Here is a 23,227-nt window from a genome sequence, read left to right on the forward strand (position 1 = left end):
TTGTGATGCTCTTACTTTTACTGTATTGAAAGTGTTTTACGTAAGTTGTGTGCAGTGCCTAGTAGTGCTATTTTCTGTATTTTATATATACACTTGTTAGTCCTGGTGTTTTTGTCATGTATTTGTCTGAATATCTTTTTATCATACCTAATGAGCCTACTATGATAGGAATTGTTTCTGTTTTTAGACTCCACATTCGGGTTACCTCTATTTCCAGGTCTTTGTATTTTGAAAGTTTCTCCATATCTTTTAGAGAAACACTGTCATTTGTTGGTATTGATACATCGATTAGAAAGCATTTTTTTCTTGATCTCTGACAACTATATTCGGCCTATTAGCCTTAATTTCTCTGTCTCTGTGTATTGGCATATCCCATAGTATGGTTGTTTATTAATATTATTAGTTTGTTTTATTTGTCAAAGTTCTTTCGTCACAGTTCTTTTGTCTCATCTTCTTTCAGGTCTTGTTCTGTCTATTCTATTTTGTCTTTCTGTGGTATGTATACCTATCTGCGCATGCGTTTACGTCTATGTGTGTCTCAATGCGTTTATCATGTGTATGTGCGTCTTGTGTGCATGTATATGGGTTTGTATATTACACTGTTTGCACTCGTATCTGGGTAGGTTTCTCTATCATAGAGCATGACGAAAATGGGATGTGTCCACTACACAGGAGTAAATCTAGGAATAGCATATCAAGAACTAAAACGAAAAGAGGTAAAGCCGGCTCATGATATTACAAAAAATATCAGAATGTAATGTTCGTCGATGCTACCCTTTGAGGTGAACTAGTGTATCATTTAAAGAAAACCTTAGATAAGATGAATCTACGGATTAAAATAGTAGAAAGGCTAGGAACCCCTATAAAATCCCTGATCTGTAGAACATACCCTTTTGAATGAGCCCCCTGTACGGCTAGGAACTGTGTAGTGTGTAGAGTAAGCCTGTAGCCAAACTGTAAAACTAAGTATGTAGTCTATAGTATAATGTGTACAGGGGGATGGAGTAAAAAAAAAACAAAAAACAACGATGTATATTGCAGAGACAGCGCGTAGCATAGGTGAAAGGATAAGTGACAGTGGCGGGAATTCAAGGAGGGGAAAAGCTCATCAGTGCAATACCAACATGGTTAATTAGAACGCGAAGTGAGTTTAATTCGTGAAAGATGACCATCCCCAAATATAAAATTATCTGTTTCAACACACGTTTTCACATCAAGAATCTCGTAGAACACACACATTGTTTTCGAACTTTAGCAAAAGGCCAGCAAGTTTAGGGCAGGAGCTAAGACGATTACATCGACCTCAATACTTAACTGGTACTTTTTTTAAAATCAACTCTGAAGGGATGAAAGGCAAAGTCGACCTCGGCGAAATTTGAACTCAGAACGGGCGAAATGCGGCTAAGCATTTTACCTGAGGTGCTAACGATCCTGCCAACTCGTTGTCTTTATGAAGAAAAAAAGAAAGAAAGAAAGAAAGAAACCTGCAGAAATATAAAGAATTAACAGAGGATGATGAAGAGCAGGAGGAGGAGGGGGAGGAAATAATATATAAAACTCAGATGAGGCTCCACAATAGGACTACTGCATGCATGCATGTATGTATGTATGTTCATGGGCTGGAAAACTCGTAAGCACGTCAGAAAAAAGGATTAATGGTATTTCTTTCGGTTTCACACTCTGAGTTCAAATTCCGCCGAGGTCGACGTTGCCTTTCATCCTTTCGGGGCCGATGAATTACATAGTAGTGAAACACTGGGGTCGATGTAATCGACGAATCCCCTCCCGCCAAATTTCAGGTCTTCTGCATTCTGTAGGAATTAAGTGGTTTTCTTAAGTTCATTTCCACTCTTTAAATTTTTGTATTTTTTCTGTGTCATAGAACGGGAATTACGATTTTGAAAGAATTTTCAGTAATTATTTTATTATTGCTCCCGTCACACACTAAAGGTGAATTTCTACTTTACAGAACGAGTGACTTTCGGCAGTTTGGAATGGTCAGATTCGTACAGAACACATTTAAAAAACGGTTAGAAATACACATTTTTCACATTCAACGTAAGAAGGATGTAAGAGCTTAAATTTTTTTTATAAAAGCAACAAGGAAAGAATTATTGCATATTTTTCTCAAACATTTCAGTTTTTTCTTACATATTTTTGTCCCCCACCTACTTCATTCCTCCTCTTTTTCGTCCCCCCACGAGTTTGTAATAGCTATACCGGAAATCCGCCATTAATACACAATCTAATATTCAAAAGTTTTAAGACAAGAAACAAAAAAGAGCTACTCACAGCAAAATATTAATGAAAATTTCAAATAGCTTTCTTTAACAATATTGGTGAATGAATAGTAAGCAATTGACAACAATGTACGAAATTTGTTGAAATCTAAATTCCGTTTGTTTGAGTTATTGTTGCTTTTCCCCGCTTTCAATTCTTTCCCTCTCTTTAGAGGGAATATTTTTAGTTACGAAAACACATCTCTGCAGTTAACACGCGCCATTGTTTAATCAGCACGTTATTGGTGTTGCTATGTTTGGAAAATGGTTCTGACGCAACTGTGAGATTTTAAAAAAATTTAACAAAAAGGTTATATATATATATATATATATATATATATATATTGACATGTATGAATATAGAGGTTATCATCCAAGTTGTGTCCTCGTAAAACACATCTGCATGTTTACATTAATCCAATGTATGTATATAGTTATTTTATTTTAAATATTATACAAAGCGATTGAAATTTTTGGTGAAACCAGCTTGCAACGTAATTATATATCAAAACAGGAGACTGAAAAAAATTGGTATGCTTTAAAAATATTACAAATATGCCAAATTTTTGCTTGTCTTCTATTTTGAAATGTTTGTGAGCGCGTTAGTGTGCATGTATCTGTGTGTGTGTGTGTGTGTGTGTGTGTGTGTGTGTGTGTGTGTGTGTGTGTGTGTGTGTGTTCTTTCATTCTTTTACTTGTTTCAGGTATTTGACTGCGGCCATGCTGGAGCACCGCCTTAAAGGATTTTAGTTGAAGAAATCGATCCCAGGACTTATTCTTTATAAGCTTAGTACTTATTCTATCAGTATTTTGCCGAACCGCTATGTTGTAGGGACCTAAACACACCAAATATCGGTTGTCAAGCGATGGTGGGGGGGACAAAGACTGACACATATACAAATACATACATACATACATACATACATACATATACCTCTCCGATCGTTAAATTAATACACCTGGTTGTTGTTTACACACCTATCTTTGTCTTTTGCTTTTTTTGTAAATTCCAACTATATACATACATATATATATATATATATATATATATATATATATATACATGCTTCTTTCAGTTTCCGTTTACCAAATCCACTCACAAGGCTTTGGTCGGCTGGAATATATATATATATATATATATATATATATATATATATATATAGGGTTGTCTGAGTTCGTGCCGATTTTTAAATGAAAGAAAAAGGTCAATAAATACTTGCCATTACATTTTTAATCAACCAAATATGAACCATTTTGTTGCACAATGCGTCTCCATCTTTCTTTTAACTTGAAAATACCCTTTACCCAGAATTGAGGTGGTTTCATGGCAAAGAATTCATCAAGGTATCTTTTTACGTCATCCAAGGAATTGAAATTTTTATCATTAAGACTATCCTGCAGAGACCTGAATGAGTGGAAATCCGAAGGAGCAATATCTGGTGAATATGGAGGGTGGAGTAACACATCCTAGCCGAGCTGTAGTAATTTTTGTCTGGTTCCCAAAGAAACGTGCGGTCTTGCATTAACATGTTGGAAAACAACACCCTTCCTGTTTGCCAATTCTAGACGTTTCTCTTGAATTGCTGTTTTCAACTCGTCCAGTTGTGTGCAGTATTTCTCAGAATTAATTGTCTGGTTATTTGGGAGAAGCTCATAGTACAGAATTCCTTTTCAATCCCACCAGACACAAAGCAAGACTTTTTTAGGGTGAAGACCCGCTTTTGGGGTGGCTAAGGGTGGCTCATGTCGCTTACTCCAGGATCGCATTCTCTGAACATTTCGGTAGATAATCCATTTCTCATCACCTGTCACAATTTGCTTTAAAAAAGGCGCGTTTTCATTCCGTTTATAAAGCGAATCACAGATGGAAATGCGATCCAAAAGGTTCTACACACTCGACTCATGTGGTACCCAGACATCGTAGCGATTTGTGTACGCAAGCTTTACCAGGTGCTCATGAACGACGGATTTTGATAGGTTGAGGCTTTCTGCCAATTCTCGGGTTGTGCAATGTGGGTTATTCTCAATTAATGACTTGATTTGGTCATCATCTGTAGTGGATGGTCTGTCTGATCACTCTTTATCAATAAGGCTACAATCTCCAGCTCGGAACCTTGCGAACCACTTCCGTACAGTTCTTTCGGATAAAGAAACATCACCGTAAACTGCGCATATTTCTTTGGTTGCTTGTGAGGAATTTTTCCCTTTACGGAAAAAGAAAAGCATCAAGTGCCGAAAATGAACTTTCTTACCTTCCATTTTAAAGGGTTACAGAATTAACACAGGTTATAGGAACATAAACCTTCTTCCACGAAAAAATAGCTTAAACTGTGCTCTAAATGGAGGTGTAGTCAAATCCTATTTTACGAACTCAACCATGTTCGAAAATAAGTCGAAAGGTAAGCTAGTATAAATCGGCACGAACTTTCCGGACAACCCAATATGTGTGTGTGTGTGTGTGTGTGTGTGTGTGTGTAGTTTGTTGCATTCCTTATAGAAATATAACTGGAGAGGCAAATTCTCGAATCTAAAGCAGCGGTCTCGTTCTAACTGTTGTAAAATTTTGGCAGGGAAACGATATACGGAGAAGCTTAGTAAACCAAAGATAATTGAAAATAATATTCCTGTTATCTTGTTTTGTATCCTGTTATGTGTCATGATATTTTTCCTGCATATGTGGCGCACAATTTAAATAAATTGATATATACTAACTGTGGTCTAATCTTTAATTCCCTTAGCTAAAAATAATGATAATTCTTTTCACTATATTTCATCGACTCCGAAACGATGAAAGACAAATTCGACCACTGCAGAATTTGAACCCGGAATGTAAAGACAGACGAAAAACCGCTAAAGCATTTTGCCCGGCATGCTAACGATTCTGCCAGCTCGACACCTTAATTCTGCCAATAATAACAATCCTTTCTACTATAGGCACAAGGCCTGGATTTGTTTGTGGAGAGAGGGACGATCGCATTGTCTCCAGTACGCAACTGGTACTTAATTTATCAACCCTGAAAAGACGAAACGCAAAGTCGACCACGGCGGAATTTGAACTCAGAACGTAAAGACAGACGAAATACCGCCAAGCATTTCGCCCGGCTTGCTAACGATTCTGCCAGCTGACCGCCTTAAATCTGCCAATAATTACAATCCTTTCTACTATAGGCACAAGGCCTGGATTTTTTGTGAAGAGTGGGGACAAATGTTGTAATTTGTAATTAAAGCCGGTTTTCCATCTAGTATAAATTTAAATATATAGAAATATATATTTATATTATGCATTTGTTCCTGTGCATGTATAATAAATGTATATATGCACACACAACACACACACACACACTCGTGTATATTCAGGAAATCATACTTCATTTACATACCATCATCAAGAACATTCGACACGTCAGTAGCTGAAATTATTTCCTGAAATTTTGTAGGATGATACCAGAAAGATAAGATTTTCTATTAACCCAGATATACATACTTACGTATACATATAAGTATATAAGTTCTTTACAATAGTCTAGCTGTTGACTCTCTTGGAATGTCTAGTTTCAACTGAAAAATCCACCCACGAACGATAGATGGGCCCTCTTCATTGCCTCAGCTTATATATATATATATATATATATATATATATATATACATATATGTGTGTGTGTGTGTGTGTGTGTAGGTGTGTGTGTGTGTGCGAGTGTATATCTGCATATACATAATACACACAAATATATACATACATATGTATATATAAAAAATATACATATGTATTTATATATATATGTATATGTATATATATTCATACATGTATATATACATATGTATATACATATATATATCTACACATACATATGTATATAAATAATATACATATATATATATATCTACACATACATGTATATAAATAATATACATATATATATATCTACACATACATATGTATATAAATAATATATATATATATCTACACATACATATGTATATAAATAATATATATATATATCTACACATACATATGTATATAAATAATATATATATATATATATATATATATTCACATACATATGTATATAATATATATATATATATATTCTTTTACTCTTTTACTTGTTTCAGTCATTTGACAGCGGTCATGCTGGAGCACCGCCTTTAGTCGAGAAAATCGACCCCAGGACTTATTCTTTGTAAGCCTAGTACTTATTCTATCGGTCTCTTTTACCGAACCACTAAGTTACGGGAACGTAAACACACTAGCATCGGTTGTCAAGCGATGTTAGGTGGGGTGAACAAACACAGACAGACAAACACACACCGATATATATATATATATATATACATATACACGACGGGCTTCTTTCAATTTCCATCTACCAAATCCACTCACAAGGCTTTGGTCGGCCCGAGGCTATAGTAGAAGACACTTGCCGAAGATGCCACGCAGTGGGACTGAACACGGAACCATGTAGTTCGTAAGCAAGCTACTTATCACACAGCCCAAAACACTACGCCTACTATATATTCATATATATATATATATATATATATATATATATATATATATATATATATATATATTTATACGTACATATACACATATGTATTGATATAAATTTATAATTAACTAACATGACTCAAGTTGAATAACCAATCTATGAGTGTGATAGTGGAAATACTCATACGTATATATGTACACACACACACACACACACACACACACACACGTATGTATGTATGTATGTATGTATGTATGTATGTGAGTGTGTACATATACAAATAGATACAAACATACACACACGTATATATATATATAAACACAAACAGAATGTTATCTGTCCTATATATATTTAATATGATGGAACCGACATACAGCAGTCACGCCACTCCAACTATATCTCTATATCTCTTGAACACATAATGTAGGATGATCATTATATTGTTATCAATATTTACATAATTTTTCTTCTCATATTTCTGGCCAGCGTCTGCCCCAAATGGTTTCTCTTATCTCCCCTTGATAAAAAGAACAAGAGCACGACTAGAACGCAATAGCAACGCCGTTGCCGAGGCTTATATGAAGGGCTCGGCCGATACGTAGCTTCAGGGTCTGAAGAAGGAAGTTGGTGGGAGGGGGGGGGGGTGAATATCTGACAAACCCCGCTTAAAAAATAAAGGGAAGAAAGTAATAAAGGAAAAGAAAGGGAGAAAAAGGGGGAAAAGAAAGCAGGAAAGCAAGCATGGAAAAGAAAGAAAGTAAGAAAGAAAAAAATGTATGTCAGAAGGGCAAAGACAGAAAGAAAGAAAAAAGGGAAGAAAGAATGAAAAAAAGGGACGAAAGAAAGAAAGAAAGAAGGAAGGAAAGAATGAAAGAAAGTATGTCAGAAGGGCAAAGAAAGAAAAAGGGAAGAAAGAATGAAAAAAAGAAGGGAGGGAGAAAGAAGGAAAGAAAGAAAGAAAAAAGTATGTCAGAAGGGCAAAGAAAGAAAAAAAGAAAGAAGGGAGGGAGAAAGAAAGAATGTCAGACGGGTAAAGAATGAAAGAAAAGGAAAAAAATGGAAAAAAGAAGGGACGAAGGAAAGAAAAAGAAAGAATGAAAGAAAGTATGTCAGAAGGGCAAAGAAAGAAAGAAAAAAGGGAAGAAAGAATGAAAGAAAGAAGGGAGAAAGACGGAAAGAAAGAATGTCAGAAGGGTAAAGAATGAAAGAAAAAAGGGAAGAAATAATGAAAGAAAGAAAGAAGGGAGAAAGAAAGTCAGAAAAAAGGGAAGAAAGAATAAAAGAAAGAGGAGTGAATGAATGAAAGGAGAAGAAAAGAAAACTCAGTGCCATCTCGAATTTTGAGAGGACGTCTTCCCGCACCCGCGCTCCAGGACCTAAAGCCGTTTTGTTTTAGCTCGCAAATTTTTTATTTTTGTAGGCTCTGCACCGTGGGAATATTACAGCCGAGGTATCCCCCAAAATGTCATTTCTACCACTTAGTCAGAATAACAAAACGCTCTCTCTCTCTGTTTCCGTCTCTGTCTCTTTCTCTCCCTTTCTCTTACACACAAAAACTACAGTATCAAATGCGTCATTGACACCAAACACAATGTTGGGACGAATAGTAACAATTGCGCCCCGACCAAGATCATCTTACTTGCCCCTATCAGAATATTTAAATGTACAAAAATAATAAAGTGAAGTGTGACAGAAGTGCATCTCCATACGAAAACTACTGCATACAGTGTGTAACTTGCAAAAAGTATGTAACTTCGTAGAGTGTGTAACTTCGTAGAGTGGGTACATATATAGGCGGAGACAAGGTATATCTGGAACCAGAGATCATCACCTTTTTGTTATGGTTTACTATCGATTTTTAATACATTTGTCCATAGCTCTCACACTCACACTCACACTCACACACACACACACACACACACACACACTGATGCTCTCCAATCTACAAGCACGTTCACTCTAACCGTTTTTGTTACAGTCATCCACCTTTTGACGAATTTACTGGGAGAGGAGAGGACTTCACTCTTTATCCTCATTTTCCTTTCCAACTGAAACTTGAAATAGTCAATGAGAGCTTGACCGAAGAGGAAGGTCTCTGACTTCGGTCCATTCAACCTCGGCCAGAGGAATAACGCCTGCCTTGTTTTCTTAAAAGTGGATCGTGGGACAATCCTCACCATGGATTGCGTTTCATCGCTTAGCGAATACGGTTTCATCACTTAGCGCGCACCTCGGGCGTTCCTGCCTTTTATGCTTGTAGACTTTATCTTGAACAGGCAGCACTCCTCGGGAGCATTGCCAGACCAAGGATTTATGGAAGTAACCATGGTAATTCCTGGCCCGAAAGTCTTACGGAACAGACCGACTAGTTCGTCCTCCTCAACTCGTTCAGTTTCTCCGAGAACGTAATCGCTCTTGCCAACTACTAGTGTGGTGATTATAGCAGCGACTCCATCTACGAATATCTGAAGAAGGAATTATATTCCGAAATATCATCGAACTATGGATAACTAAATTACAACAGGTATATAGTCCATTTTTTGTATTATAGTGCATTGTTGTACCATTCAAAACTTTTTTATTCTTTACTAGATCTCTATCATAGAACTTCCACTGACCGCATTACCCGACACGTAGAGATCGGTGAGCGTTTGACGACATTCTTGGTGCTAAACACCCAGCTTTGGTCTTCTCTTGACCCGGAACTGCAGCTCCGTCAAAGAGGTGAACGTGTCTTACAAACGGAGACTACAACTGCTCATCGTCCGAGAAAATCAGCAGGTGGTGCAGCCTGCCACCAGGGCGACAGATGAGGGGAACGAGGCAAAGACAGGCATGAAGTGTGGTGATTTGCGTAGAATGGAATGATTAAAAATAAATAAATAAATAAAATAAAAGCAGCTTCAACAACAGACATCTTTGTCGTCCAAAAACTGTATCTAAATTCTCCAAACTTCCATTAAACAGGCTGTCTTTTTTTTGTTCCTTAAAGAAAGTAAACAAGGGAGATAAACTAATCTCATTTTAAAAGTTATCAGCAATATTGCTAAAGATTATATGAAAGCAGAAGATAACACCACCTATCGTACAAGCAACGTCTGTCTATACACAGCTGTTACCTCTCAAAAAACATCTATGTCTATAGTACACGCAGTAGTGAAAATTGCCACCCAGGTAGGTAAGAAAAAAAAAAAAAAAGAAGAGAAATATTAACAGTCTGTTTAGACACAATTATAAGGTGTAAGATATTTTGATTCTAGTAACACTAATTTAACTGTGTATCTTTTACGTGGATGGCGCCTCTGAGTTATTGATTTTGGTGATTCCTTTTCAGTGTATTAGTTTTTCACCAGCACCGATTTCAAATTTTGGCACAAAGCCAGCAATTTCGACGGCGGGAGAGGGGTAAGTCGATTACATCGACTCCAGTGTTCGACTGTTACTTATATTATCGACTCCGAAAGGATTAAAGTCGACCTCGGCGGAATTTGAATTCAGAGGGTGAAGACGGACGAAATGCTATGAAAAGCATTTTGTCCGGCGTGCTAAATATCTTGTCAACTCGCCGCCTTTAAAATTTGGCACAAGGTCAGCATTTTCTAGGGAGGTTGGAAAGTCGAATACATTAACCTCAGTAATCAACTGGTATTTATTTTTTTGTCTCCGAAAGGATGACAAGCAAAACCAACCTCGGAATTTGAACTCAGAATGTAAGGACGGACAAAATGCTGCTAAGCATTTTGACCGGCATGTTAACGGTTCTGTCAGCTCGCCGCCGCAGTCTTTTATTCTTTTACTTGTTTCAGGACTTATCCTTTCTAAGGATCTAGTTTTTTTTTTCATTCGCAAAATATGCATTTTTTAAAAGGAAGTAAAAAATCTGAAAGTTAGCTATAATAGTGTCGCCTTCCAGTCTCATTGCTTTGAAGGTTTGATGTTGTGAAAAAAAAATTGGAGAAAAATGTTAAAGAGGTTTAAAAATCGAAAAAACTTTATTTTTAGCTAATAACGAGACAAATGTTTCCTGCTTTTAGCGGAGCGGTGTCAACTTTAAGGTTGTACCCTGTGAAATTTATAGTTTAGCGTCTGACCTGTTCATTGTAGGTTTCTAAATAAACAGAAATACCTAATAAAATCAACATGTATAAGCTTACTGTTTCTTTTGTCTCTTCATCGATTGTATGGTCTTATTATTTTTTTTAATTTGTTATATTAATATATTTGTCTGCTTGTGTTTACTTTATGTGTATTTCAGTATTATGTATACCCGTCATGTATTTGTGTACATCGTTAATATATAAGTGCATGTGGATGTATGTATTCATACATAAGTTTATATGTACATTTATGCATTCATTTGTGTGTGTGTGTGTGTGTGTGTGCGTGTGTGTGCGTGTGTATGAAGGGGGCGTTTGTCTCCAAAAGTCTAAAACTGAGTAACGTTTTCATGCTTGGATTTGTAAACTATGATAAGAATAAAACTGGTCAACAAAGAATTTGTCCCAAGGAAAAGAATATCTGTATCTTATGGTTTTGCATGCAGAATTCAAAAATAATGTCAAATTATGTGTATCACCCACAGTTTATCTGTTCCACGATATTCCTCTCAGTTTCTGTTACGTGGGATAAATTTCAGTCAAGCTGTTGAAATGTGAAGCCAACGGTTTGAGAAATACTCCTAATTGAAATTTTTATGAACAGAATTAACCTAGTGAAATCATAAACCTAGCTATCTGAGTCAATGAGTCCCAAAAATATATGAAATGAAAAAAAAATGTTCAATTGTAGTATGATATTAATAAAAATTAAAATATTAAAGAATATTAAGAATATTAAAAATATATACTGTCCTTTGAGAATTTGTAAATCCAATCCCTCTTATAATTTGGAAAATTCATGTTTTTTCTTTTGTAGATATTTTATATGATATATAGTTTTTGATGTTGGTATATTTTTCAAAATATTTGAGAATCACAGTACATTATTATAGTAGAGTCCATCTTGTTAGATTTATTGCGTTATTTCGCAATAATTAAATATATAATATAATATTGGTAAATCCTATGAATCACATCCAATATTTAAATGTTCCATCCACTGCATTATTAAAAAGTTTGGTTAGAATTGAGATAATTATATATAGAAGTTTTATTCATTTGTCAGAAGATTCCATTTCAAATTCAATTTTAATTTAATATGAATATTATTATTACTTATAAAAGTAATATAATAGAATCTAGGTTCAAATTCTTAAGTGTTTAGATTTAACATTTATTTTTAATTTTAATTTAATATACTTATGAAAATAATGTAGATTACTAGTATTTGAGTTCAATTATTAAGTGTCTAGATTTAACACGTATATATATATCTAACATTTATATATATACAAATATATATGCATATATATACATATACACACATATAGATATATATATACATATATACATACTTTTTTTTACATATCAATACAAATGCTTATACAAATATGCACATGTGTTTTTTCTATTCAACCTTGTTTTGGATCTATTATAATATTTAAAGGTTTTGTAGTACCTATGTTTACATGATGATATCGCGTCTAACCTGCTATTTATTAAATTATCAAATTTATATAGTAATATATGCAGTGATTCTAATGTGCATAAACGGCAATTATTTGATTTATGTGTATATGGTATGGCAGAATCTCTCTCTCTCTCTCTATATATATATATATTCGTTTATATATATATAGGGCATTATAACAGAAAAATAATAACGCCACACAGTGGACTTCTCAAAATAACCACATTTAGTACCTAATGCGAGGAAAAACAACCAACAGAAGACGACCAACTTTCTTTTAAATAAACTTAACTGTGTATCGAACGATTTCGCGATTACTAGAATGAATCTAGATTTCGTTCATCAGCACAGTATTGTCCCAAAAATATATATAAATAAACAGAATTCTCACCTCTGTTTATTTATATATATTTTTGGGACAATACTGTGCTGATGAACGAAATCTAGATTCATTCTAGTAATCGCGAAATCGGTCGATACACGGTTAAGTTTATTTAAAAGAAAGTTGGTCGTCTTCTGTTGGTTGTTTTTCCTCGCATTAGGTACTAAATGTGGTTATTTTGAGAAGTCCACTGTGTGGCGTTATTATTTTTCTGTAATAATGCCCTTTATATAAATATAAACGAATAATTATATTCTTGGGAATAAAAATTTCCCTTATGAATTTTTTTTACACACTGGCATCTTGATAAAATTCTTGTAAAAGAGTTTTATCCCTTTTTGAATTTATTTATCAAATATATATATATATATATATATATATATATATGGGTACAAGACGTCACAAAACGTAAACAACATGAAATGTGAAGACAAACTTTTTTTGCGAACGAGAAAAACAAATGGAATTCAAGACAAGTAACAAAAAGTCAAGTAACATAAAGAACGATCCTTCATCAGTTGTCGGCTGTTTTATCTACTCCACATTTCAAGCAATTCACGACAATATGTGTCTTCGAAGAAACAGTTACTCCTGCAAACCGAAATAAAATTTTGGATTTTACAGAGGGTCAAAATTGGTAAGAAAAACAGGACAGTGAAACAAATAGTGATGGCTGCTAAGCCAGATGGGGTAAGGTGGCGAACGCTGAGGAACATTCTTTGACAGGAGAAAAGATAGGAGAGGAGACAATTAAGAATACGTCTGGTCTGTGCAACAGACCGGAAGAAAAGAAAGATGACTACGTGTGGAAAAAAAAGATGGACGATGGTCACGTGTGAGCAACATGAGAGTAAAGAAGGAAGAGGGCATGGGAGAGAGAGGGACAGATAAAAAACGGTGAAGGAGAGAAAAAGACTTAGAGAAAGGATGAGAGGGAAAACGAAAGGGGGAGAAAAAATTAGAGAAAAGAAGAGAAAAACGAAAGGGGAGAGGGAAAGAGAGAGAGAGAAAACAGTATAGAAAGTCGCATCAAAATTATTAAGATAAACTTATTTTCATTGACAAAGGTCAATCCTGGTCGAGCAAATCTATGATCAAAGGCGTCCCAGCGATGACCATCTCATCCCATTCTATCTGCTTTTTTTTTTCTTTTCAGAAATAATCTGAGAATACATTTTCCAATGTATCCTTACTGCAATTTTTTTTTAAACACCGCAAGATGCTATTTGAGGGGAATTCGGCTGCTAAGTTTTGCTGGTTGTGCGCCTTCTTAGAAGCTGGTGTTCTCTCTCCTTGTCTGCTAGAGAAGTTAGTGAATGTGGTGATGGTAAGAAGGGAAGAACGGTGTGAAAGGTGGGTGGGTATTATGGCACGGAGATGGTTAGCTCTCGGAGTGGATGGTGTGTGTGTGAAAGAAGGGTAGATGGAAGAAAGATTGGTAAATAGTTTATAGGGTGTCTAAGAGGGGCAATGCTAGTGGTAACAGTGGTGGTAGTGGTGGAAGCGGAGACGGAGGCGGCGGAGACGGAGGTGGCGGAGACAGTGGTAGTGGTGATGACGACAGTGATGATGGTGGTGGGTGGTGGTGATGGTCGAGGTGGTTGTGGTAGTGGTGGGAGCCGTAGTGGTAGTAGTAGTAGTAGTAGTAGTGCTAGTGTTAGAGGTTTTGGTGGAGGCGGTGGTGTTGGTGATGCTGGACGTGGTGGTGGTGGTGGTGGTTGTGGTGGTAGTGGCATTGGTCTTTGCGATAAGAGGTGACGAGTGTTTGGTTGGTAAGCTGTTTGGGGTTTTTATTAGCAGAAGTGATGATGGAGTTATTCAGTGATGTCAGAGGTGATGACAGTGCTGCGTTGGATGATGATGATGATGATGATGATTCTATTGGTTAGCCCCGGGTCAATCCCGATAGAGCTGATTTATGATCAAAAGCATCGCTTGTGTTTTGTATGTATGTATGTATGTATGTATGCATGCATGTATGTATGATGTATGTATGTATGTATGTATGTGTGTGTATATATGTATGTATGTGTGTATATATATGTATGTATGTATGTACGTATGTACGTATGAACTCGTGTTTATATACAAATATATACACACACATACACACACATGTATACACATGTATATAAACACGCATATATATTTACACACACACACATATACACACATATAAAGGGATAGTGTGTGCGCATACGCGAGGTGATAGCGATGACGCTGATGATGATACAGTAGTAGTAGTAGTAGTGGTGGTGGTGGTGGTGGTGGTGGTGGTGGTGGTGGGTGGTGGTGGTAGTAGTAGTAGTAGTAGTAGTAAATTGAGGTGAAGAAGGGCTAAGAAAGAGAGGAACGAAGTGGTGGTAGTGGTCGGTGATGGTGATGGTGATGGTAGTGATGGTGATGGTGATGGTGATGGTGTTGATGGTAGAATGGTAAGCATTGGGCGGTGTCAGATATTGTTGTTTCGTATTTACAAAACGTTTTATTTTGTTGCTGTTTATTTAATCTGTTGATATGTTTGTCTTCTCATTTTTTTTTTCTGAAGAAGTGATGGTTGTTGTTTAACCCCGGGTCAACCCTGATCAAGTAAACATGATTAAAAGCGTTCTTGTTGTGACTCCCCCTCCCCCACCGCCTGCCCGCCAAACTTGTTGTGAAACCCTCCCCATGAATACCTTATCCGACGTGTCCTTATTGTAAAGTGGCAGGGTGCAATTTGAGGGTTTTTTTATATTTTAATTTTTTAAATTATTTATTTATTTATTTGTGTATTTATTTATTTATTTTAGTTGTGGAAGCGACCCTATAGCTTCAAGAGTCCCCTTTTGCAGATCGCTTCAAGAAGAGAAAGAACCTGGTGTGGTGGTGGTGGTGGTGGTTAACGACGACGACGACGATGATGGTGATGATGATGACGACGGTGATGGTGACGATGACGATATGACATCACCCCTTCCTTCCTTAATTATCTATCACCCCTTCCTTTCTCATTCATAAACACAAGAGTATTATTATAGTAGATTATCTCAGTAACCATGGAAGCTATGAAAGAAATACAAAGCCCAGCATCACCACCGGATCATTTTTCACATCTGTGTAATTTTAAGTGCAATTCCACCCAGCCGTTTGACCATGAATCCCAAGACAAGAAAGAATCACCCATATCAAATTTATATTATATTATATTATATATACATATATATATATATATATATATATATATATATATATATATATATATATATATATATATATATATATGTATGTATGTATGTATATATAGGGAGAATTCACAAAAAAAAACAACAGACGAAGACAGGTGGTATTGAAAACAAATAGATGTATTAGTATAACGCTCAGGAATTGAGAAAGTCTTTAACGTTTCGAGCCTACGCTCTTCTACAGAAAGGAACACGGAAAGAAACAAAGAGAGAAACAAATAGAGAAAAAAATGTGTGTAGTGGTCAGCGATCTATCATGACACACACATTCAGAATTTGAGGAAGCAATATCCACGTAAGGGATTGTTAAAAACAATCCTGATGCCACCTGGGTTTAACCAAATATATTGATAGGGAGATCATCAATAATATATGTGTGTATAAACAGTCTCATAAAATTAAGAAGTCAATAAAAGAAAATGGAGGAGAAAAATTTAAAAGATGCTTGGTCTGTTTTATTTGTATTGCAATTGGAAAAGCAATGCAAATTAAGAGATGAAAAAATATACCTATAAGAGTATAAAAGGAACCGTCTCAACCAACAAAATAACTCCAAAATATCCACCCCACCACCAAAACAAAAAAAAAAACGATATTCTACATACATATATATGTTTCGATATAACAATATTTAAGAATCATATACATGTATTGCTTGCTTCAGTCATCGGACTGTTTCCATGCTGGAGCACAGGCATAAAAGGCTTAGTCGAACAAATCGACCGAAGTACTTTTTTCTTTTTAAGTCTGGTGCTTATTCCACCAGATTCTATTGCCGAACCGCTAAGTTAATACGACGTGAATACCCCAACACCAGTTATCAAGCGATGCTCCCCCCCCCCACACACACATGACTGGTTTCTTTCAGTTTCCGTCTACCAAATCTGCCCACAAAGCTTTGGTCAGTTCGGGGCTATGGTAGAAGACACTTGCCCAAGGTGCCACGCAGTGGGACTGAACCTGAAACCATCCAGACCATTGGGAAGCAAATTTCTTACTACACAACCATGCCTATGGTATATATGTGTGTGTGTGTGTGTGTGTGTGTGTGTGTGTGTGTGTGTGTGTGTGTCTATGTTTTAATGTATGTATGTAAGTATGCATGTATGTAGTGAAAAGGTGTGAAAGTGGGAGGGGAAGAAAGAAAGAAGGAAAAACGTAAGTTTGGAAGAATAAAAGAAATAATGATATAAAGATTGAAAGATAAGAAAAGCTCACCAGAATGTTGACAAAAATACTGAAAAGATAGAAACAAACAAACAGAAAAACCTGTTTTAAAAAAAGGCGAAGAAAAATGGCGTTACCAAAGAAAAAAAACACAACTAAAAGACAGTAACATATAGAGGGATGGAAAAGAAAAGAGAGAAGGGGAAGTGAGGGAAAGAGGGGTAGAGGGAGGGAGGAAGGGAGTGAAAGGGCTAAACCAGTGAAGTTCCACAATCAGAAGAAACTAACAGTCAACGTGTTTCCTTGATGAAGAAATGTAACTTCGAAGAGATATATGTTCTGTCAGATCAAAAGCAACATTTTAGGAACGAACTGAGTTTAATTTTACGAGCAAACGAGGGAACCGCTATATGGTAGCTCGATCTGGTAGAAACGGCTGTCAAATCTGCCTCAAACTGCACCCCTACTATTTTTATTTATTTATTTATTTATTTATTTTGAGGAGATACTGGATAATGTTGTCTTCGGTTCCTTGCACATAGGACAAATATGGAATGGTTGCAGCTGGAATGTCCTTGATCAGAAAGGGTTAAACAGTTTTTTGTTTGTTCGTTTGTTTGTTTGCTTGTTTTACGAACTAAAGACAAAGACTTCGAAGGAGTCAAACAATTTGTTACAAATTTCAACCAATTCTTATTCGAGATTTTTAATATATGAAGGATAGATTAGTTAATGAAGTTTTTTTAGCAGGGTAAAAAAGGAATATAGACTCCGGAAAATTGAGAAATACTTGCAGATATAAAGAAAAAAAAAAAAGAATATACAGGAAATAAAGTCAGGCGACGAAGGAATCTTCTGCACGTTACATACATACAACTTATCGTAATAACAACCAATTCTTCCCCAAATCACACTCCTGAATCTTAAAAACCTTATTTAATTAGCGTGTAAGTGGCTGAGTAATCACAAACACTTGAGCTCTTAACGCAGTCTCCAAGTAGTTTCGATGTGACACAATATGTAACAAGGCTGGAGCTTCTGAAATACAGAAACAATCCATCTGGAGGGCTTCGAAACAGTTTCCGTCAACGTAATTTTACTCACAATCTTCTAAGGTTCACACTTACCCAAGATGCCACACAGTAGTATCATCGAACCTGATACCTCGTGATTGCAGAGCCATGCCGTGTCCATTCTACTTGTCTTGGAGATCCCCACACTCCAAAGAAGATGAGATGATCATAAATGAGGTTCCTTTGATTATATAATAGTTCATCCGCATGACCAGACATGACCGAGGGTTAAAAACATAGCACACGAAACAGAAACATTTGCTGTTGATTTGTTTTCATTGTGGCACCTTAGGGACCTAGCTTAGGAACCTAGCTTTCTACACGGTTATTCGACTTTATAGACACAACCGCCAATATAGCTCTCAAATCACATCCTACCGTTTTTAGGAAAAACAAAACAAAATCAAAACATAAGCAAAAAAAAAAAAAAAATAGAAGGACGCGGACAATGAAATCTTATATTTCTTTAAAAATTGGAATGGTCATGGCTGGAACGTCTTTTGATATAGGTCAGCTCGGTCAGATCTGTCTTGTAACTAACTAAACAGCAGCAAAATTTAACGGCTTTAGCATTAACAAACGCTTTGTCTTCTCTTGTTCTTCAAAGTATTCTTCTTTTCCTCTTTTTTCCTTAACATTTTTATTTTGCTTTGTTGTTTGTTTTATTTTTACTTCTGAAATGTAATTTTGTGTCTTTTTAATTAATTAATTTATTAATTAATTAATTTATTTATTATCTTTTATTTGTTTCAGCCATGCTGAGGTACCACCTCGAAGGGTATGGTCATACAAATCCACCCAACTACATTCTATTTTTAAAAAGTTTAAAAGTCTGTCACTGATTCTATCGGGCACTTTTGCCGAACTGCTAAGTTAAGGAGACGCGAACGAACCAACATAGGTCGTTAAGAAGTGATGGGGGTAACAAACGCAAACACACACATACATATATACATACAAATAGATACATATATGTAGACAAACAGACAAACTGACAGATAGATAGATAGATAGATAGATAATATTAATAATATATAGATATGCATACATACACACATATGTACATACATACATATGTATGTATATAGGTATGCATATATGGGTACAGGACGTCGCAATTTTTACAGTAGAATGTCTTATATAATTTTTTGTTTGTTCCATGTCAGACCATTCCTTCCCCCGACAGATAGGCTTCTGATCAGAAAAGATTTGTGTAATTTTTCGCAAAAAAACTTCGTTGAGGATTTTTTCCCTTTTTAAATTATTTACATGACTTTATTCATTGAAACTTATTAAAACTTCAGAAGTTTTTACAACTTTGGTCGTGGTAATGCTTTGCTTTTGTTTGTTTAATAAAAATTCCTCCTCGCAATGATTTTGCTTTCATTTTGTGATAGACAGCTATCATGCAGAAAATGCCAGCTTCCAAATCCTGCTTTCTGATTAGGTAAAATTGATTAAACTTTGAATCTCAGGAACATTTTCCTGCAATTTTTCTGGGACAAATAAATAACAAAATCGGATTTAACGCGGAAAATTATTTCAATATACCAAATTTGAAAAGTTTGAGATAATTTTAAAATTTCATAATATGTGACAGCACCAGAGAAGACCCAACAAATGTAGAGACAAATAGTTATAAGATGTCACACACGCACGCCCGCACACACAAATACACACACACACTTACAAACGTATACACAGGTAATCATGAGTTTAAAATGGTGTATAGTAGACATATGTATGAATGTGTATATATATATATATATATATATATATATATATGTATGTATATATATATGTATGTATGTATGTGTGTGTGTGTGTCTCTGTGTGAATGTTTCTTTGCGATGGGCAGCAGAAAAACCACCTACCCCCTCTCTTCTTAAAGCTATATATTCCTCACAACCACCTTTCCTTCCCTTCCTTGGAGTTTTAACAGTTACTTATGTGTATGTATGTGTGTGCAGTGTGTGTGTGTGTGGGTGTGTGTGTGTGTGCAGTGTGTGTGTGTGTGTGTGCGTGTGTACATGTACCTATGTATTTACGAAAGTATATATGCAGAATCGCATGTATATCCCTGAATGACAGCTGTATTAACGTTATTACCCCACTGCCACTCCGTATTTGCCGCTTACACAACGCCATTCTCCCTTTCCCTGGTATCCGCCACACTCACTATGCCACCAATTTCCCTCATACTAACACTTGTACCCTTCTCATTTTATTAAATAATAGCTCACACCCACTAGGGGGCCCATTATAGATTTTGATTGAAATCCACTTAGCCTGTAATTAGACTGGATGTTAGTTTAACATGTATGCAAAGTTTCGTGAAGATTGGTTCCCTGGCAGCGAGATGGTAACAGACAGAAATTGTCATTTATGTATAAAATGTATATATTTATGTGTGTGTCTTTGAGTCCGTGTTTGTCCCCATCACCACCACCACCATCACTTGATAACCGATGTTGGTGTGTTTACGTCCCCGTAATTTAGCAGTTCGGCAAAAGACCGATAGAATAAATAATAGGCTTAGAAAGAACAAGTCCTGGGGTCGATTTCTTCGACTAGAAAACCTTGTAAGGCGGTGCTCCAGCACGGTCGCAATCAAATGACTGAAACAAGTAGAAGAATATATATATGTGTCTGTGTGTGTGTCTGTGTATATTCATATATATATATATATATATATATATATATATATATATATATATATATATATGTGTGTGTGTGTGTATGTATGTATATGTATATATATTTATGCATATGTGTATATATGTATATAGATATATATGTATATACATGTAATATATATGCACACGTATATATTTGTATGTAAGTATGTATGTATAAATACTAGACTTGGTTGACGCACGAAAACAACAGCAATATCAGTTGGTTAATTAGCCACAAATACTATGCTGGGATAAATACCACAAGAGATAAATGCAGTGGAACAGGAACTGCCGCACCCCTATCGTGTTACTTTGTCACCCTTTGCGGAGACCATTTCTGGAACATACACGCATACAAGAACACACTGAACGCTAGAACTAGGGTGATGGGGAAGCAATATATTTAAAACAGTGCTTCTCTTTGGAGGGTAGCTGGGGCCTATAAACGGGGTAGTTCAGTCTGTATATCAGTCCGGAGCACAGAGAAGCAAGGAGGAGCTTGTGAATATCATACAGGTCTCTTCTCAATAGAAGAAAAGAAATAAAAGAGAAAACAAAAGAAGGAAAAAGGAACCCCTCAAGCCGTTTTGAATTTTGAGAAGAACTGCCCTGCTGGGGTGTTCAGAGAACAGTCACATTCCGCCTTGGAAAATATTTTCTTCAGAGGCCCTGGAGGCATACTCCACTCTCACTCTGGGTAGGGGCTTATGAAGACTGCGAAACATCGCGGTCACATTGTTATGTTTAATCAAATTTAAACTATATTAGATATGCGCAGGCATGGCTGTGTGGTAAGTAGCTTGCTTAACAACCACATGGTTCCGCGTTCAGTCTCATTGCGTTGCACCTTGGGCAAGTGTCTTCTACTGTAGCTTCGAGCCGACCAAAGATTTGTGAGTAGATTTGGTAGACGGAAACTGAAAGAAGCCCGTCGTTTATATATGTATCTTCATGGTGAAGAAAGATATCTTTTACTTATTTCAGTCAATTTAGACTGCGGCCATACTGGGGCACCGCCTTGAAGAATTTTTAGTTGAATGTATCGGCCCCAGTACTTATTTTTTAAAAGTCTAGTACTTATTCTATCCGCCTCTTTTACCAAACTGCTTAGTTACGGGGACCAGCACCGGTTATCAAGTGGTAGTGCTGGGACAAACAAACACACACACACACACACACACACACACACACACACGACGGGCCTCTTTTAGTTTCCGTGGACGAAATCTACTCACAAGGCTTTGATCGGCCCGGGGTTATAGAAGAAGACACTTGCCCAAGGGGCCATGTAGTGGGACTGGACCTGGAACTATGGGGGTTGAGAAGCAAGCTTCTTACCACACAGCTACATCTGCGCCGATATGGATGTAAAATCTAGTTTGTTTTGTCATTAAGAAAGAAGTTCGGGTCTGGTGACTTTACTCTTGAAAATCAGCCCCGTGGTAGACCTGAAATAAGGTGGATAATGATGAGCTGGAAACTCTAATGGAAGCGGATACATCTCAAACTACGCGTGAGTTAGCAGCAAGGTTTGATGTTTCGATTCCAACTGTAATTGGACCTTCTGAAACAAACCGGCAGGGTAAAGAAGCTGGACAAGTGGATACCACATGAACTGAAAAAGTACCAAATGACACGTCGTCTTGAATCTTGCTGTTCTTTGCTGTCGTGGCATAAAAGTGAACCATTTTTTGCATCGTATTGTTACGTGTGATGAAAAGTGGTTTATTTTCAACAATAGCAAGCGTTCTGCACGGTGGATGGAGAGAGATGAAGTGCCAAAACAGAATCCAAAAAAGAATATTCAGCAAAAAAAAAAAAAGTTAATAGCGTCTGTTTGGTGGTCCAGTGCTGGTGTCATCCACTACAGCTTCATGAGACCTGGTAAGTCAATTACAGCAGATGAAATGAGTGAACTTGCAATTAAACAACCGAAATTGGTCATTAGAGACAGACTAATTAATTATCTTCCAAGACAATGCTCGACCACATGTTGCACAAAGAACGTAACTCAAATTACAGCAAATTAAACTTGGAAGTACTCTGTCATCCACCATGTTCACCAGACCTTGCACCAACTGACTATCATGTTTTCCAGGCATTAGACAACATTTTGCAAGGAAAACCTTCAAATCTGAAGAAGACGCAAAAACAGACTCTCGTGATTTCATCACTTCTTACTCTCCAGAATTCTTTGCTGCCGGCATAAATAAGCTAGCGATAAAATGGCAAAATTGTGTTAATAATTTAGGTGCATACATTGACTAACTGCATTGCTTTTTGTTGAGATAAAGTAAAATAAACTTTCAGTTCAAAATCAGACATTTCATTCTTAATAACTTGATGTATGTATGTATGTATGTATG

General features: G+C 36.2%; 1 protein-coding gene and 2 long non-coding RNA genes across 5 annotated transcripts in view; 1 reads left to right on the top strand and 2 right to left on the bottom strand.

Moving 5' to 3' along the window:
• LOC106869723 (uncharacterized) overlaps nt 1-23,227 on the bottom strand; it is a 91,944-nt gene that overhangs the window by 14,356 nt on the left and 54,361 nt on the right. Inside the window, exon 1 of one of the 3 annotated variants that reach the window (XM_089359521.1) lies at nt 2,293-2,504. The exons of the other annotated variants lie outside the window; for them this stretch is intronic. The gene's annotated coding sequence lies outside the window, so the exon portion shown is untranslated. Of the gene's footprint in view, nt 1-2,292; nt 2,505-23,227 lie in introns of those variants that run through there. 3 annotated transcript variants of the gene reach the window in all.
• LOC149133191 (uncharacterized) lies at nt 2,568-10,936 on the top strand. Its single transcript, XR_016243599.1, has 2 exons — nt 2,568-2,701; nt 9,362-10,936. It is a non-coding gene; the product is annotated as an uncharacterized LOC149133191 (long non-coding RNA).
• Nucleotides 13,145-18,692, bottom strand: LOC149133192 (uncharacterized). Its single transcript, XR_016243600.1, has 2 exons — nt 18,238-18,692; nt 13,145-13,310 (listed from the first exon to the last, which is right to left on the bottom strand). It is a non-coding gene; the product is annotated as an uncharacterized LOC149133192 (long non-coding RNA).

The sequence above is a fragment of the Octopus bimaculoides genome, chromosome 11 (assembly GCF_046866305.1).
Source record: "Octopus bimaculoides isolate indiv1 chromosome 11, ASM4686630v1, whole genome shotgun sequence".
NCBI lineage: Eukaryota > Metazoa > Mollusca > Cephalopoda > Octopoda > Octopodidae > Octopus > Octopus bimaculoides.